The sequence below is a fragment of the Apium graveolens genome, chromosome 11 (genome assembly GCF_009905375.1).
Source record: "Apium graveolens cultivar Ventura chromosome 11, ASM990537v1, whole genome shotgun sequence".
Taxonomy (NCBI): domain Eukaryota; kingdom Viridiplantae; phylum Streptophyta; class Magnoliopsida; order Apiales; family Apiaceae; genus Apium; species Apium graveolens.
Window position 1 is genome coordinate 201203673 of NC_133657.1, and position 18020 is coordinate 201221692.

Below are 18020 nucleotides of genomic sequence, written 5' to 3' on the forward strand. Positions count from 1 at the left end.
CCCAGTTCTTGATATTCCGGAGAAGATAGATTTTGAAGATTCAGATAAAGAGAGTGAGCAGAAAGAACCAGTAATCACGGGTGATCGTATAGTTCCGGCAGATCCAGCTCTTATGGACTTTTCTCGGCCTAAAATTGATGACATTCAGTCAAGCATCCTTCATTCGTCTATTCAGGCTAACACTTTTGAAATCAAGCCGGGCACTATTCAGATGGTGCAGAATTCTGTTTCTTTCGGAGGTGCTATGACTGAAGACCCCAACATGCACATCAGGAATTTTTTCGAGATCTGTAGTACTTTCAAATATAATGGTGTGACTGATGAGGCTATCAAGCTGAGGCTTTTCCCATTCTCTCTGAGGGATAAAGCTAAGGACTGGTTATATTCTGAACCAGCAGGGTCCATCACTACTTGGCAAGATCTTGCGCAAAAGTTTCTGGTAAAGTTCTATCCAATGGCAAAGACTGCAGCTATGAGGAGTGCTCTTACTCAGTTTGCGCAGCAACCAACAGAATCTATGTGCGAAGCTTGGGAGCGCTACAAGGAGATGTTGAGAAAGTGTCCACATCATGGTATGCCTGACTGGATGGTGATCACTGGTATCTATAATGGTTTGGGGGCCCAATCTTGGCACATGCTCGATGCAGCAGCTGGAGGCGCCTTGTGGGCCAAAAGCTATACTGGGGCTTATAATCTTATTGAAACTATGGCTGCAAATGAGCATCAAAACCCAACTCAAAGGATGATGCCTGGGAAGGTAGCTGGTATTCTGGAAGTTGATGCAGCTACTGCTATTGCAGCGCAGCTCCAAGCGCTGTCTTTGAAGGTCGATTCTTTAGCCACCTATGGAGTCAATCAGATAGCTATGGTCTGTGAGCTTTGGGCAGGTTCTCATGCTACGGATCACTGTTCTCTTGTTAATGAATCTGTTCAGTATGTGAACAATTATCAGCGACCGCAGCAGCCTGTGCCAGCTACCTATCATCCTAACAACGGAAATCATCCCAATTTCAGCTGGAGCAATAATCAGAATACTATTCAGCAACCATATCAGCAAGGCGTAAGTAAACAGTTTAATCCACCTGGATTCCAGCAACCACAACATTATGCTCAAAGGCAATCATATCCTCAACAAGGAGGTGATGCGCCACCTTCTAGTGCTGATTTCGAGGAACTAAAGTTATTGTGCAAAAGTCAGGTTGTTTCTATCAAGGCCTTGGAAAATAAAATCGGTCAAATAGCCAATGCAGTGCTCAATCGTCAACCTGGCACACTTCCTAGTGATACTAAAGTGCCAGGCAGGAAGGAAGCTAAAGAGCATGTCAAGGCTATTACCTTAAGGTCTAGAAAGGTTGTTGATGCTGAAAAAGCGAAAGACGGAGAAGTTGAAGTTATTGCTGAAGAAGAGAAGCAAAAGGAGAAAGTGGCGGAACCAAGAAAGACTACTGTCGAACACACTCTGCCTGAGAGTAATACAAGGGAGAAACAGCTCTATCCTCCACCACCTTTCCCTAAGAGATTGCAACAACAAAAACTGGATAAGCAGTTCGGTAAGTTTTTGGAGGTGTTCAAGAAACGTCACATCAACATACCTTTCGCTGAGGCGCTGGAGCAAATGCCTAGTTATGCGAAATTTATGAAGAGTATTCTTTCAAGGAAGGTGAAACTAGATGACATTGAGACCGTTGCTCTAACGGAAGAGTGCAGTGTTGTGCTGCAACAAAAATTACCTCCAAAGCTTAAAGATCCAGGTAGCTTCACCATTCCTTGCACCATTGGCAAGTTGTCTTTTGACAAGTGCCTATGCGATTTGGGAGCAAGCATCAATCTGATGTCGTTATCTATCTTCAAAAAGTTAAATTTGCCTGATCCAAAGTCCACCTACATGTCTCTATAATTGGCTGATCGTTCTATTACATATCCACGAGGTATAATGGAGGACGTGTTAGTAAAGGTGGATAAGCTCTTCTTCCCTGCAGACTTTATCATTTTGGATTTCGAGGAAGATAAGAAGATCCCCATAATCTTGGGAAGACCTTTCTTGGCTACAGGCTGTACCTTGATAGATGTGCAGAAAGGTGAACTTACTATGAGGGTGTAGGATCAGGATGTGACATTCAATGTATTCAAAGCGATGAAATTCCCTACAGAAGACGAGGAGTGCTTAAAGGTGGATTTGATTGATTCTGTGGTAACTTCAGAACTTGATCATATGCTAATGTCTGATGCATTAGAGAAAGCCTTAGTGAGGGAGTTTGACAGTGATGATGAGGATGGCAATGAGCAACTACATATCTAAATGCTTCTCCTTGGAGGCGAAAGCTAGACATGCCATTTGAATCTCTTGGTACTTCTAATCTCAAGAATGCTGAAGGAAAGCTCAAACTATCTATTGAGGAAGCACCTACTTTGGAGCTTAAACCATTGCCTGAACACTTGAGGTATGTCTTTTTAGGTGATGCATCTATTTTACCTGTTATTATTGCATCTAACCTTTCAGATAGTGAGGAGGACAAGCTCTTGAGAATCTTAAGAGAATTCAAATTGGCTATCAGATGGATTATAACAGACATCAAAGGGATCAGCCCTTCGTACTGCATGTATAAAATTCTGTTAGAGGAAGGTAGTAAGCCAACTGTTGAGCAACATCGACGACTTAATCCTATCATGAAAGAAGTGGTAAAGAAAGAAATTCTGAAGTGGCTGGATGCAGGAATCATATATCCTATTTCTGACAGTTCTTAAGTGAGCCCCGTACAATGTGTACCGAAGAAAGGAGGTATAACTGTGGTGGCAAATGAGAAGAACGAGCTCATCCCCACTCGAACAGTCACAGGATGGAGGGTATGTATGGATTACAGAAAGTTGAACAAGGCCACGAGGAAGGATCACTTCCCTCTTCCATTTATTGATCAGATGCTTGACAGGTTGGCCGATCATGAGTATTATTGTCTTCTGGATGGCTATTCGGGGTATAATCAGATTTGCATTGCACCAGAGGATCAAGAAAAGACTACCTTCACTTGTCCATTTGGCATGTTTGCTTTTCGCAGAGTTTCGTTTGGCTTATGTGGCGCACCTGCCACTTTTCAGAGATGTATGATGGCTATATTCTCTGATATGATTGGAAATAATGTCAAAGTGTTCATGGACGACTTCTCCATCTTTGGACATTCGTATGATGAATGTTTGAATAATCTTCGTGCGGTGCTCAAAAGGTGTGTGGAAACTAATTTGGTGCTAAATTGGGAAAAATGTCCCTTTATGGTGCGTGAAGGCATTATTCTTGGGCATAATGTCTCTAGCAAGGGTCTTGAGGTGGACAAAGCCCAGGTGGGAGTCATTGAAAATCTTCCACCTCCTATTTTTGTGAAAGGAATCCGTAGTTTTCTTGGTCATGCGGGTTTTTATCGGCGTTTCATCAAGGACTTCTCGAAGATATCTAAGCCGTTGTGCAACTTGCTCGAGAAGGATGTGCCTTTCAAATTTGATGATGAATACTTAGCGGCATTCGAGACTCTCAAGAAGAGTTTGATAACTGTACCAATTATTACGACACCTGATTGGACAGAGCCTTTTGAGATGATGTGTGATGCAAGTGATTATGCGGTGGGAGCAGTTCTTGGGTAGCGTAAGAATAATCTTTTTCATGTGGTCTACTATGCTAGTAAGACTCTAAATGGAGCTCAAATGAACTACACCACTACAGAGAAGGAGCTCTTGGCTATAGTTTTTGGTTTCGAAAAATTTTGATTTTATCTGCTTGGGACAAAGGTGACAGTATTCACTGATCATGCTGCCATTCGCTATTTGGTTTCCAAGAAGGATTCGAAGCCTAGACTTATTCGTTGGGTGCTCTTGCTACATGAATTTGAGTTAGATATCAAGGATCGAAAAGATACCGAGAATCAAGTAGCTAACCATCTCTCTAGATTGGAGAATCCCGATTCTACTTCACAGGATAAGACATCGATCAACGAATCTTTTACGGATGAGCAGTTGTTCGCAGTTCAGGAGGAAAAGCCATGGTTCGCAGATATTGTAAACTAACTTGTCAGCAATATAATGCCTCCTAATATGAATACAGATCAAAAGAAGAAGTTTCTGCATGAGGTGAAGTGGTACATGTTGGATGAATTATATTTGTTTAGACAAGGAGCTGACCAGATCTTCAGGAGATGTATCTCATTCTGTGAGACGGGGGGATATTACGAGACTGCCATTCCACAGTTTATGGTGGACATTATGGTGGTGAAAAGCCAGCAGCTCGTATTTTGTAAGCAGGTTTTTTCAGGCCTACTTTGTTTAAGGATGCACATCAGTTCGTTTTAAGGTGTGATCGTTGCCAAAGAGTGGGGAATCTTACGAGGAAGGATGACATGCCGTTAAATGTAATGCTTGAAGTCGAGGTCTTTGATTTTTGGGGAATCAATTTCATGGGACCATTTGTCTCGTCCTGTAATAATCAGTACATCTTGCTGGCAGTCGATTATGTCTCAAAATGGGTAGAAGTCAAGGCTCTACCGACGAATGATTCAAATGTAGTGTTGAATTTTCTTCATAAGCAGATTTTCACAAGGTTTGGAACGCCACGAGTAATCATAAGTGATGAGGGGTCGCATTTCTGCAACCATAAGTTCACTTCTATGATGTAGCGCTACAATGTGAATCATCGTGTTGCTACTGCCTATCATCCACAAACGAATGGTCAAGCTGAAGTGTCTAATAGAGAGATCAAGCACATTCTAGAGAAAGTTATTTATCCGTCAAGAAAGGATTGGTCTTTAAAGCTCGATGAAGTTGTTTGGGCTTATAGAACAGCATACAAGACTCCACTTGGGATGTCCCCGTTTTAACTTATTTACGGTAAGGGATGTCATTTACCTGCGGAGCTTGAGCATAAGGCTTTTTGGGCATTGAAGAAGTTGAACCTTGATCTAGATGCAGCTGGGAAGAAGCGAATGCTTCAGTTAAATGAACTTGATGAATTTCGACTCCAAGCGTATGAGAACAACAAAATATACAAGGAGAAAGTGAAAAGGTGGCACGACAAGAAGCTATATCCTAAGTCATTTATGCCGGGGCAGCAAGTTCTTTTATTCAACTCTCGTCTCCGATTTTTTCCTGGAAAGTTGAAATCAAGGTGGTCTGGACCTTTTATTGTCAAAACTGTGTTTCCATATGGAGCGGTGGAAATTTTTAAGAATGATTCGGGCCAAGCATTCAAGGTTAATGGTCAGCGTTTGAAGCATTACTATGGGGACGCGGCAAACCGGGAAGTGGTTAGTACCGTTTATTTTTCAACTTGAGCAAGGTACTCTACGTCAAGCTAATGACGTAAAAAAAGCGCTTCTTGGGAGGCAACCCAAGATTTGTTACTATAGGAACCCTTAGAAGTTAGTAACCTATCCAAAACCACAAAAAAATCAGAAAAAACGGGGCATGAAAAATATTTTTCCAGAGACCACCTGGGCGCCCGCTCAGGACCCGTCTGCCAGAAAAAAAAATTTGCCTTATAAAAATTACAAAAAAAAATCAGAAAAACACAAAACTAAATACAACCCACAATCCCACGAATTCTTTTCCTATAACCCACGTTTTATCTCCTCAAAAACCCCACTCCTAATCAATTTCTAACCCTAATCCCTACCTTATATATACATACAACTCCTCCATATACTCTCCCTTATACTTTCAACCTTAAAACTCTCTCCCATATTCAAAAACACAACTCTTAAACACTTTTTCTCAGTTTCAATGGCATCCAAGAGATACCGGACTATCGATAGCAGCAGCACTGTGCCTACTGTTGAATTTTCGAGGGGTACTGCTGCGAGACCTCGTTTGTTTGATAAGGCTGCTGAGGAGGAGTATACTAGGCTTCTGGATAAGCCGATTCTGAAGGAAAGGGGATTCTTACCATCGGGGAGGGATGGTGAGTTGTTGCCAATGATTGCTGAAAAGGGATGGATTTCTTTTTGTGAGTCGCCGGAGGCGGTTCCGATGAGCGTGGTTCGCGAGTTTTATGCGAACGCAAAGGCTGAAAAGAATGGGTTTATTGTTGTTTGTGGGCTTACGGTGGATTATCATTCTGAGGCGATTCGCCGTGTTATTGGGCAGCGACAGAGGAAGCCCAAGGAGCAGAATTGGAATGAGAAGCCCTCCGAGGAGTTTGATTTGGATTTGATTTGTGCTACTCGCTGTCAGCCGGGCACGATTTGGAAGTTCAAGACGTGAACTAACGAGTATCGTTCTTTTCCGGCGATTGTGATGAATAGGTATGCCCGTGTATGGAATGTCTTTATTTGTGCTAATATTCTGCCTACTTCACATGCACATGAGGTTACAGTTGAGCGAGCAAGGTTGTTATGGGGTATTTTGAATGAGGAGTATTATGTGGACCTTGGTGAGATCATCTACCAAGGAATTTTGAAGTTTTTAAGGGGAGCGAAGCACATGAACATCCCTTATGCATCTACTGTCACAAAGTTATGCCGAGCAGTGGGAGTTCATTGGCCTTCTCATGAGCAGATACAGATGTCGGCTGCTCCTATTGATTCAGCGACTCTGAATGCGATGCAGGAGTGGACGAGTGGAGAGCCCGATGAGCATGGTTGGGTTATCGTCTTCCAGGAGGACGTCCAGCAGCTGGTGCTACCATGGCTAGGCCGGGTCGTGATGAGGCGGGCTCTTCTAGAGCCCACGAGGGTGCTGGGATGGTTGATGCCCAGTATAGGAGGCTGTCGAGGAGGATGGATGTTATGTATGAGACGCAGAGTAGATTTGCTCAGGAGCTCACCCTTGCACTTGGGACTGCTTTCAGAGGCTTTGGAGCTGACATCCAATGGCCCGTTTTTGGTGAGGACTCTGCTTATCCGCCTCCTGATACTCCACCCTCTGAGGGTGATGAGGATGATTTCTCCAAGTAGGTATACCCTGTGTTCCTTTCTACTACCTTCACTGGGGATAGTGAAGATTTTAAGTTTGGGGGTGGTAGTTAAGGAATATTTTTGTGTGTGTGTCATGTAGTTGCATATTCATGATAGATTAGTTCATATAATTGCATATTTTTGCCATATAGTTTATTTTATTTAATTTTATTTTATAGCTTTATTTATCATGTCATTTAGCTCATGCATTTACCATGATCCCTTTTGCGTTGCTTTACCAATTGATTTGTGATATTGATGCGAGTGTAGTGATAGCATTAGAGTGATGTTGAGTCTTGTAGGTTGACATGCATGCTAGAAATGCTTGTAATTTCACTAAGTCTTAGAGTATGCTTAAGGATTAGATTGTTGTCATGGTTTGATGGTTTTTGAGGTTAATCTATTGATTATGCTTAGAATTTATAATAGGTTCTTAATGATAAAAGGCATGAAAAGAGAAAAAAAAATTGGAGTAAAAATTGGAATTCATTGCTAATTGTGGCTAGGCGTCAAATGGCTAGTAGCCGGCTCGTATTTTTATGCGAGTAGTCTAGGGTTGAGCAAGATGGAGCGAAACGCACTTGCTCAGAAATTTGAAAAAGAAAAAAAATAGAAAAAAAGAGAAAAAAAGAGAAAAAAAGAGTTAATGCATAATTGATCATGAGTGGGCTCTTTGGTATTCGAGTTATTAAGTTCTTAGATGACTTTGTGCCTAGTGGCCTAAGGCTTTTATAGTCCGGGATCCGCTAACCTAACGCTTGCTAAATGGATGCCATTGCATAAGTCTTTTGTGGACCTCACTCATTGCACGGTCAAATAAGCAGTTGTTGTGTTGAATAAAAGCATGATTCCGTAATAAGCTCCAGTAATCTTGAAGTGTTTAAGTCATTTTGTGCCTAGAATTTATTCTTCGTATAATCATGTGATTTCCTTGAGGATAGTCGAGTTATGATAATTGATCTAGTTTCGAAGCATATCTGTTAAGCATCCGCAAACACCACGTTTCTGGTTATATATTAGGTTGCATGATTTGATTGATCTTTAGTCGCCTAATTGCATTTGTTGAGATGTCGTGAATTGGTTGGTTTAGTCATTGTGAGGGGGATCGCTGCATTTCATATAGATTGCATTCATGCATGTTTTTATTTTATTTTTGAGTCTGTGACGCTTGAGGACAAGCATTGATTTAAGTTTGGGAGTGTGATAAGTGGCATTTTATACCACTTAGAACGTCTTATAATGGCTTGAATTGATGTCTTAAAATCAAGTATTTTGTGCATTTGATGTATTTTTCTAGTGTTTGTGCATTTCAGGGTATTACTTGCATTTGTGGAGAGATTTCATCAGGATTAAGCCTAAGGGAGTTCTTGGCATTGCAAGTGGGAAGTTAGGAGCAGAACGCAGCAGAAAACAGGAGAAAAATAATAAATTTTCCAGTAAGGTGCTGGGCGCCCGCTCAGCCTGGCTGGGCGGCCGCTCAGGAAGCTGGGCGCCCGCTCAGGATTGCTGGGCGGCCGCTCAGGGGCGTAATTTTTAATTCTGATTTTTAGACTCCTGATTCTACTGGACTTTCAACTTCTGAGATAGCTGGGACTTGTGGGGCTTCTATTAAGTAATTTTCAGAGATGTTTCACGTGTGTTAAAAATCGTGGTATTAATCGAGGAGATAAGGAAGAAGACCGTTTTAGCACATCGCAACGAAGAAGAGGAAGCATAGTTTTCTTGTGATTCTTTTATTCGTTATATCAGTGGATGCTAGTTTTCTTTACTTTGAACCTTATTACTCTTGTGACGTACTCTGGTTTAATTAGTATTTTTATTAGTTATCCTCGTGTGTTATTATCATGTTTTCATATGAACCCATGGTGACGATGAGTTCAATCATGGGCTAATCGTGATCATGGGGTCGTAACAGATTTACTATGGAATTCTTTAGTTAGTTGTTTAATACCTTAGTGTGTGGTGATTGTATGATATCTAGTATTGGTTGTGCTTATTCATCTTATGTGCATCGCACACATATAAGATAGTGTGTTAATCTCTTGTGAAGCGACGGTGGATCTTGAGATTTAGAACTTGCCATGCTAGCAAGGTTCATGTATTTGTATGCATGATTAGTGGGTAACTCTAACCGTTTTACTTGCCCTGTGTAATCATAAGGAATAACTTGTGCTTAAATCGTTATGTTGTCAAATTCTGTAGACATATAGGGTCTCAACATAATTGATGACTATTCAACTTCTATCTTAATTGTGGATGTTTGGTAGAATGGTATTAGTACAATGAAAGTTGGCTTTTATCAGTTTAGTGTTGTTCAATTAATATCATCACTGTTACATGCTAAGGGTAATAACAATAGCTATTGAAGGAAGTAGTAATGAGGTTATGATCTCATGTATGTTTAATATTGTTAATTCAAGTGTCAACTAAGTGTTTAATTCTAGTAGTTAATTATATTTAATAATTAGTTAATCAAATCTACATGTTATTGTCTTAACATTGAGAAGTAATCATACATTGGTGAGTAAGTGTTAATTAAACATAATTAGTATGAGTCTCTGTTGGAACGAACTAGAAAGTATTCTATATTACTTGCGAACGCGTATACTTGCGTGTATTATTAGCGCGTGTTTTCCGCCCTAAAATCCCTGGAGGCCTTCAAGCTTTTCACGGACATCCCCCTCCTTGAGGAGGGAATTCTTCAAAGAGTACCTGCAACAAACACGTTAGTAGAAATAATCTCCATTGCTCCCTTCCAATCATGTTTTTTCCTGAATGATCCTCATAAAAGAGCACTGACCAAACACAGGACACGTCCTAAGACCCTGAGCGCGCCCTAACTTCCTTAAAACCTGCATTGATTCCTCAACAACTGCTTCTTGCAGCATGCCATGGCGACAAAATGCATCCTAATAGGGACGGACGCGTCCTCCAGCTTGCATTGCCAAAAGACCACATTTGCCAAATACTTTCACCACGGTTGACGCGTCCATAACGTTGGGCGCGTCCTTCCCTAATCATGCACTCCCAAGCTTCGCCATCACCAGATCATAAAATATCTTCTCAAATATAGGCGCATCCTCAGTGCCTGGACGCGTCCTTATCTTCTACAATGCAATACCGGTTTTGACTATACTTAATCCGCATTTGACCGAGTCAACCCAATTCCAAATTTTGGGTATAACAACTACCCCCCAAATTCCATTTGCAGTTGAAAACAAAATTGGAATTTTTATCCTTAAATTCAAGCAACGAAATTTGGCTCACAAACACAGGATGCGTCAATTACGGAGGACGCGTCTTGCCTTCACTTTATACTCATGGCATACAGTTGTCCTCCACGTCAGTTATCCCTCTTCTATAAATACCCTAAAAGGGAACTCCCATCGACAGTTCACCCTTTTCTCTCTCAGAAAACCACCATCGCCGCCGCCTCTAAACTTCAAGTTCAAAACTCCGACGATTCAGCCGGCCATTTCTCAATTTCTTTAGCTCAATCCAACCCTCAACTTACGAGGTACGTAAATCATCTTTTATTTCTTTATTTGGTCGATTAATCCAACCGCAATAAGGGAAAAATTGTTCGTATGCTTTGTTTCTACTTTGACTGTTCTTCATTCCTTTTTGCATATATATATGTGTATGTATATGTAAAAACATCATATTTAGCTCCTTTGATTCTCTAATTACATGTTTTTAGGTTTTTAGAGAATTTCCCCCAAATTGCTTATAATCGATTAAAATTCCCACGTATTCTGCTAGTTTAGGACGCGTCATCCTCAAAGGGCGCGTCTCGTTTAAGACATGTATATAAGTTGTTTTAACCAAAGGTCATATAGAGGCAGTGCCTCACTAGGACGCGTCATCGTAGTACGTCTCCTGCGGTAGATTCTTAGGACGCGTCCTCGTATGTTTCCAGTATCTTCCCTTTGTCCTCTTCTATTCTTCTCACTTTTTTTTATGTGGACGCGTCCTCAAGTTTTTCTTCCTTCTTTTGCAGCTGGAGGACGCGTCTTCTTCGTCACCTTTCCATCCATTCAAAGTTCTCAACAAGCGCCTTGGGATCTACTCCCCACATTTGATCTCTTTCAAACCCGATTTCCTTGAATTTCACAGGACAAGTTCCTTCCTTAAAGCAGAAAGACGCGTCTTCGAATCTCTCAAATCAAAGACTTCTATAATGTCTGATTCCAGTTCCGATTCTATGGATCATATCCCCATAAGCTCTAGAATGAAAAAGAAGGGATTCAAACGAAAAAGAACTCCAATTCTCAATGTTAGGGCTGCTATCGAAGATTGGACGGATGATGAAATTGTAGCCACAACCAGCCAACAACCCTTACGCATTATTATTTCAGATGAGGACGCGTCAGCTTCTCAGGACACGTCAGCTTCTCAGGACGCGTCCCCTCTTAGCGTAAGTGAATTCGAAAAGACCCTGAGGTATATCCTGTGTCCCCTCAGAAATCTGATCCACCCCTAGAACATTGGGAACCCTCAGATGTTGAAGTGGATTGTAATTGAGCAAAGCTTGGTGCTCTAACAGAACCAGAGAAAAATGCCCGGAGGAAAAAAAGAAAACAAGCTAGCTTGTGTAGCCCTTGACTCTACTGCAACTGACTTGGAGATCCAGTGGTACATGAAATACTACGACATAGAGGGCATCTGGGTGCGCCCTCTTCGTACAATGAGGCCACACATTTTTAACATTGGGAACCAAAGGATCCCCAGAATGGTGCTCACACCAAAACTGATCTCTCTAGGCATGGGCGCGCCCTTACACCCGTTCATCAAGAAGATCCTGAGATGGTACGATGTAGCCCCTGTGCAACTATCCCCTAACTCTTACAAGATAGCTTGGGCTTTGTATATGATGTATCACAATCTTGGTCTGGGCGCGCCCTCTATGAAGGAATTCAGCTTCTTCTACAGTATCAGGAAATCCATCCCAGACTATCATTTCCTTGTAGTCAATAAGTGGCTGAATAAGAAAGGTTTCAATGAAGGGAAAATCAGCCATGAACGAGACTGGAAAGAGCCTTTTTTTCTACATCTTTGATGTAAAGCGAGCCCGTGTCCGTTTTAACCTCGAGCCCAGTAAGTTTCACTCTTTTGACGTGTCCTGTTGTTATGACACATCCTATTTCTTCTCCACATATCGTTGCATTACTTAATTTTCCTTTCTTTTCTTCTAGACAAAAGAACTGTAACACCCCCAAATCCAAGGTCGTGAATTCGGGTTGTTACGATCACTTATTAATTAAATAATTCTCTTTTCACAATATTACTCGACCTTTTATTCAGACTCACACACACACAGGTTATATGCTTGGAAACATTATTAAATAAATCATTTCCACTTATCTACCTGACGGGGCTGGCGCACAAAAAGCCTACGGAACTCACGAGCGTTCCTTACCCGCCTAAGGACAACAGTCCTGGTCTGATCCATGCTGGTAGTCTGTTGTGATATGATATATAAAAGCAAGGGTGAGCATTAAAGCTCAGCAAGGTATATATCCCCATAATTAAGTATGTAAGGATAAATAAAACCAATAATTATACTTTGTATCTCCAAAGCGTTCTGAAAGTTTATATGCTTATCAAATTTATAAAATTCTCAAAATCAACTACAATAGTATATCCACTGAATACTTGTATTCATCTCCTTCTCAAAATCATTTTATACTCGTACTCATTTTATTTCAAAATCTCAAGATGTTACTCGAACCAAGATTCTCATATGGGTGTGATATATATTCGTCAACATCCCAATTTAAAACTCAGCCTTATCGGCAGATTTCTCAAATGGATTTGATATATAATCATCAACATCCTTATTTAAAACTCAGCCTTATCGGCTCTCTGTTGTATATTTCACAACAGTTTTTCCAAAATGGAAGAAAGGGACTATACTGGAATAAACCACGTATCGGTGATCAGCCGAATACGAAATTTTCTCTACTAGTAGAAGGAATACAAACCTAGCCGCCTTTGGGCTCATCAAGACACTACACGGTGGTTGCCCATTGCCGTGCAAGTCCGAAAGTCAATGGTCACATAGACCATATAACCGTACAATGCGCCACTCCGCGCTTGCATAATGCGCCACTCCGCGCCTGGTCACTGCCCGATACCACTCCGTGCCGGGCAGGCCACATTCCAGTCCCAAAACAGTTATATCTTTTGCTCAAAATCCTTTTTCGAAGGAATAGGTCGTTAAAAGTTGACCTGTAAATAAGATGTTTTATTCATCACTTTTAACTGAATTGATCTTTTGGAGTTGTCGGAGTTTTGAATTTAAAATCATTTTCAAATCCCTATCTGTAGTAGGGTGACACATATATTACTCACTTGTTCTTTATTGAACGAGGAAGCAAAACTCTTATGCTTCTAGACTAAGTTCCCTAAGGTTTTGATAGGATTCAAATGATTAATCTCTTTCAAGAGTTTTGAATAATTTAGAAAGTACCCTTGGGAACTATGTCTATTTTTAAATAAGTTTTTAGAAGTCCAAAGATATTAAATATCTAAGGTCTCATAATAATCTAATAGGGATTCAATGAATTGATAAAATCTTATAAATAAAATATATCTGTATAAGGTTCAATGAATTGATAAAATCTTAAGTACAAAGTATTTCTAATTAAGGTTCAATGAATTAATAAAAAACCTTAAATACAAAATATTTCTGAATAAGGTCCAACGAATGGAGACACCTTAATCAAATAATCAAAACAGGATTTGGTATCCTATAATTGCTCTTTGAATAGTTAAATCTTTATTAAATAACGTGAAATGATTTATAAACTATTCAGTATATTTTTAAATACTTTCTTTATATTTAATAATCCCTTAAGTATCGCTTTATAAAATAATCAATCAAGTAAGGGTGTCCCTTAAATGAATAAACCAATATTTCTCGAAGTTTAAGTCAAAATCTCAATCGTTCGCTTGATATATATATATTACGCGAACGTACTTTGTTTATCGAAATAGAAATCTTTCGCGTTCGGCTCTCTCCGGAATTAAATCGTTATTAAAATATTTCCGACTCCCATTATCCTATATTATATTTGAAATACGTTTCAATTTCTCATACTCGTGTAAAACGAAATTTGTTTTCGTAAACAATCGCATAATTCGTATGCATTGATATCATAGACAAGCATATATACTTGAACTGTAAATCATGACATCAATATCACAACAGTATATATATAGCATGGATAGTATGAGATAGGGTTTCGAAAACTTGCCTCGAGTAATCGAAGTGGTATGGTCTCTGGTGTTTGGTTGGGATCTATAAACAAGAACCAATGGTCTAAGTTAGTACGCGATTAACGTCTCGCTTTTATTAAGCAACTTTCGCAACTACTCAAGTATAACGAATCTCCGATCGTCATATTCTCAACACTTATATTCTCACTTTATAACATGGTCGAGTTTTGAAATCGATCGTTCGTTTTAGAAAGTCCATTTCGAGTTTTAAGCTCGAACGTGAGAAAACGCGCGTCAAAACTAGGTTTTTATGCGTTTCTCGCTTACGCTCTCTTTACCAAAACATTTTTATAAAATCGAAAAATTAATATTTTCTCAAAATTATTTTTGGACATTCTTCTCTACTCTCATATCCATTTTTTATAATTTTTCCAGAATCTCGAAATTATTTTAAGTCCTTCAAAATCACCATGCAAGTGGACTTAAGTGCAGTTGGCTAATCGCAGAAATGTTTTACACTAAAACGACCATAACGCCTAAACCGTAAATCTCCTCATGATGATCTACACATGCATAGAAACTATAAAACAATATCTATCTAGTCATGGCCAGTGGTTTTCAAATTTTAACAATTTTCATGGCCGAATGTCCTGAAGAAAACAGATCAAGTGCAAGAATGCCCAAACTCAATTTCTACTACTTGATCTTAACACAATCACTACCTATAACCATCATAAACACAAGTACTTCTCAAGATCCACCCACATGAACCTTATATGCTCTATATAGTACCACATACATGGATTACAACTCAACATCTCAAGTCTTTAGCAAGAACATAATCAATACAAACTCAAACAAACACAATCCTTTGGATCTTAACACTACAACAAACATAACTCTTAAATTCAACCATAAAACCTTAAAAGGTTGAAAGTTATACCTTCTTGGATACTAGGAAGGTTAGTGCTAGGATGATTGAGGCTTGGTTTGCTTAGAAAACACTTAGAAGGGCTAGATCCTTAAGAAACAAAACAAAGAAACAAGTTAAAATTTCGGAGTTACCTTTCAGCACCTCATTCAAACATTTTTATAAAATTGAAAAAAAATAATTTGAGGCTGAAATTTGGTACGAAGCTTACCCATGATATAGAAAAGCGATGGTAAAAATTTCATGATATTTGAATGAGTATATTTTGAGTTATGAATTTTTCTTTCTCCCTTGCTCAGAAAATCCGAACTGCTGGAATGAAAAATGGGAGAGCTTTAAGTGAGGGAAAAGGGGTTGTTTTCTTTTGTGGCTAAAGTGTGGGAGTGTATAATGAATATATGGGATGTATGCAGCATATTTGACAATAATTTGGCAAAGGTATGGGTTGGTTTGATTGTGTGGTGAAGTGAGAAAAGGGAGAAGTATGGCTTGTGTACTTGTTTGTCTCCCATCACTATTCAACACTATTACACTAACTATTCTAGTTAGCTTCTAATCATCTAGTTACACTCCTAACTACTAGTTAGGACTTGGTTATGCATGGCCAACTTGCATGGGATTTAATTTCTCATTCGTTTATTTATCGTAAACGCAATCGTCGTTCCATTCCGATAGTTTCCACGTATAACGACTTATTTCGTAGCGATTTCTTTTATCGCTTATAATCCTATAACCAATTCCATTCCTTCTCTTGATCATAGAAATACCTTGATATATTATTTATTTCACGTAGTATTCCCGGTTCTACGCCATTCTTTACGGATACGAAAACACGTAGTATAATTGTGAATCTTCGAATTCCGTCGGCTTTTACATTCACTTATTTTCCTCGATAAACAAGAATATGATCTCGGATTCTCAAAATTCCACTATTCATTTAATGATGATCCCCATACGTATTACTTAATTAGCTCAAGTTACTATTCACAGAAGTTTTAAAATATTACAAAAATCAGGGTTCTTACAGTCTCCCCCCCTTAAAAGGATTCCGTCCCGGAATCAACTCACAAATAGATGGGGGTACCTTTCTCGCAGGTGGCTCTCTAATTCCCAAGTCGACTCCTCGACCTTGGGATGTCTCAATAAGACTCTGAATAGCTTGACACTCTTGTCCCTGAGTACTTGCTCTTTTCAACCAATGATTTCAACTGGTTGCTCAATGTAGGACATATATAGTACTTACTCATGTTTCACTATATTCTTGGTATCCGCATTATACTTTCTCAACATTGGCACATGAAAAACACTATGAACCTGTTGAAGGTTTGGAGGTAAAGCCAATTCGTATGCCACGGTTCTATTTGTCATAAAATCTCAAAGGACCCATATATCGGGAACTCAACTTCCCTTTCTTTCCAAATCTCATCAGTCCTTCCCATGGTGACACTTTCAAAAATACCTGGTCACCCACTTCATACTCTCTGTCTTTTCGTGCTAAGTCGGCATATTTACGTTGTCGGTCTTGGGCTACCGCTAAGCATCCTCTGATCAACTCAACTATGTCCCTCGTTCTTTACACCAAGTCGGGACCTAGTAACTTTCTTTCACCAACTTCATCCCAGTACAAGGGTGAATGGCACCTCCGACCATACAGCGCCTCATGTGGGGGCATTTCTATACTCGCATGATAACTATGATTGTAGGCAAACTCTATCAAAGATAGGTGTTCATCTCAATAACCTTAAAAATCAATTACAAAATTTCTCAACATGTACTCCATTGTCTGAATGATTCACTCACTTTGTCCATCGGTTTGGGGATGGTATGCAATACTCACATTCAGTTTGGTTCATAAGCATTCCTGAAAGCTCCTCAAAAAAATCTGGAGTTGAATCGGGGATCTCTGTCAGATACGATAGCTACAGAGACTCCATGTCTTATCACAATTTCCTTGATGTATAGCTCTGCTAATCTATCCACCATGTAGGTTTTCTTGATTGGAAGAAAGTATGCTGACTTGGTCAGTCGATATATAATTACTCATATTGCATCACGGTTAGCCTTAGCTCGGGGAAATCCTACCACAGAATCCATGGCTATTTGTTCCCACTTTCACATCGGAATTCCTAAGGGTTGTAGGAGTCCCCTCGGTCGCTGATGTTCCACCTTCACTCTTTAACAGGTCAAACACTTACTGACCCAATTGGCCACGTCTCTTTTCATGTTGGGTCATCAATAATATTCCTTTGGATCTCGGTACATCTTGGTACCTCCAGGATGAATTGAATATCTAGAATTATGTCCTTCGCGTAAAATTTCATCTTTTAATTCTCGAACATTCGGAATCCAAATCCGGTTCGCATACCTCATAATTCCCTTCTCATCTTTCTCATATTTGACTTCTTCTCAGTCAAAGATTCTCGCTCTTCATTCGTCTTCTCTTCCTGATAATGTCCCATCTTTTCTAACAATTCCAGTTCTAATTTGATCTCAATTAGTCCATCAGTCCCTTTACCAGTGACTTCACCTCTATCTCCATCTCCTCGAGTTCTCTCACTAGTTCCTCCGGCGTTGTCAACATCTTGAGTCTCTCTTTACTACTAAGGGCATCGGCCACCACATTGGCCTTCCCTGGGTGATATAAAATCTCACCGACATAGTCTTTCATTAACTCTAACCATCTCCTCTGTCTCCTGTTGAGTTCTTTCTGAGTAAATATATACTTAAGGCTCTTATGGTCAGTGTAGATCTCACAATTTTCTCTGTATGGATATTGTCTCCAATTTTTCAAAGCAAAACTATTACTGCTAATTCTAATTCATGAGTAGGGTATCTTACTTCATATTCCTTCAGCTGCCGTGAGGCATAAGCAACCATTTTCCCATGCCACATGAGCATGCATCATAATCCTTTATGTGATGCATCACTATAGATCACAA

General features: G+C 39.8%; 1 long non-coding RNA gene and 1 other non-coding gene across 2 annotated transcripts; both read right to left on the reverse strand.

Annotated features, from left to right (window-relative positions):
* Positions 1-469: 469 nt before the first annotated feature.
* On the reverse strand, positions 470-576 carry LOC141699080 (small nucleolar RNA R71). The gene has a single exon (XR_012565567.1). It is a non-coding gene; the product is annotated as a small nucleolar RNA R71 (small nucleolar RNA).
* Positions 577-12138: 11562 nt separating this feature from the next.
* LOC141698657 (uncharacterized) lies at positions 12139-15513 on the reverse strand. The gene is made up of 4 exons (XR_012565193.1): positions 15293-15513; positions 15094-15171; positions 14189-14232; positions 12139-12390 (listed from the first exon to the last, which is right to left on the reverse strand). It is a non-coding gene; the product is annotated as an uncharacterized LOC141698657 (long non-coding RNA).
* Between the last annotated feature and the right edge of the window lie 2507 nt (positions 15514-18020).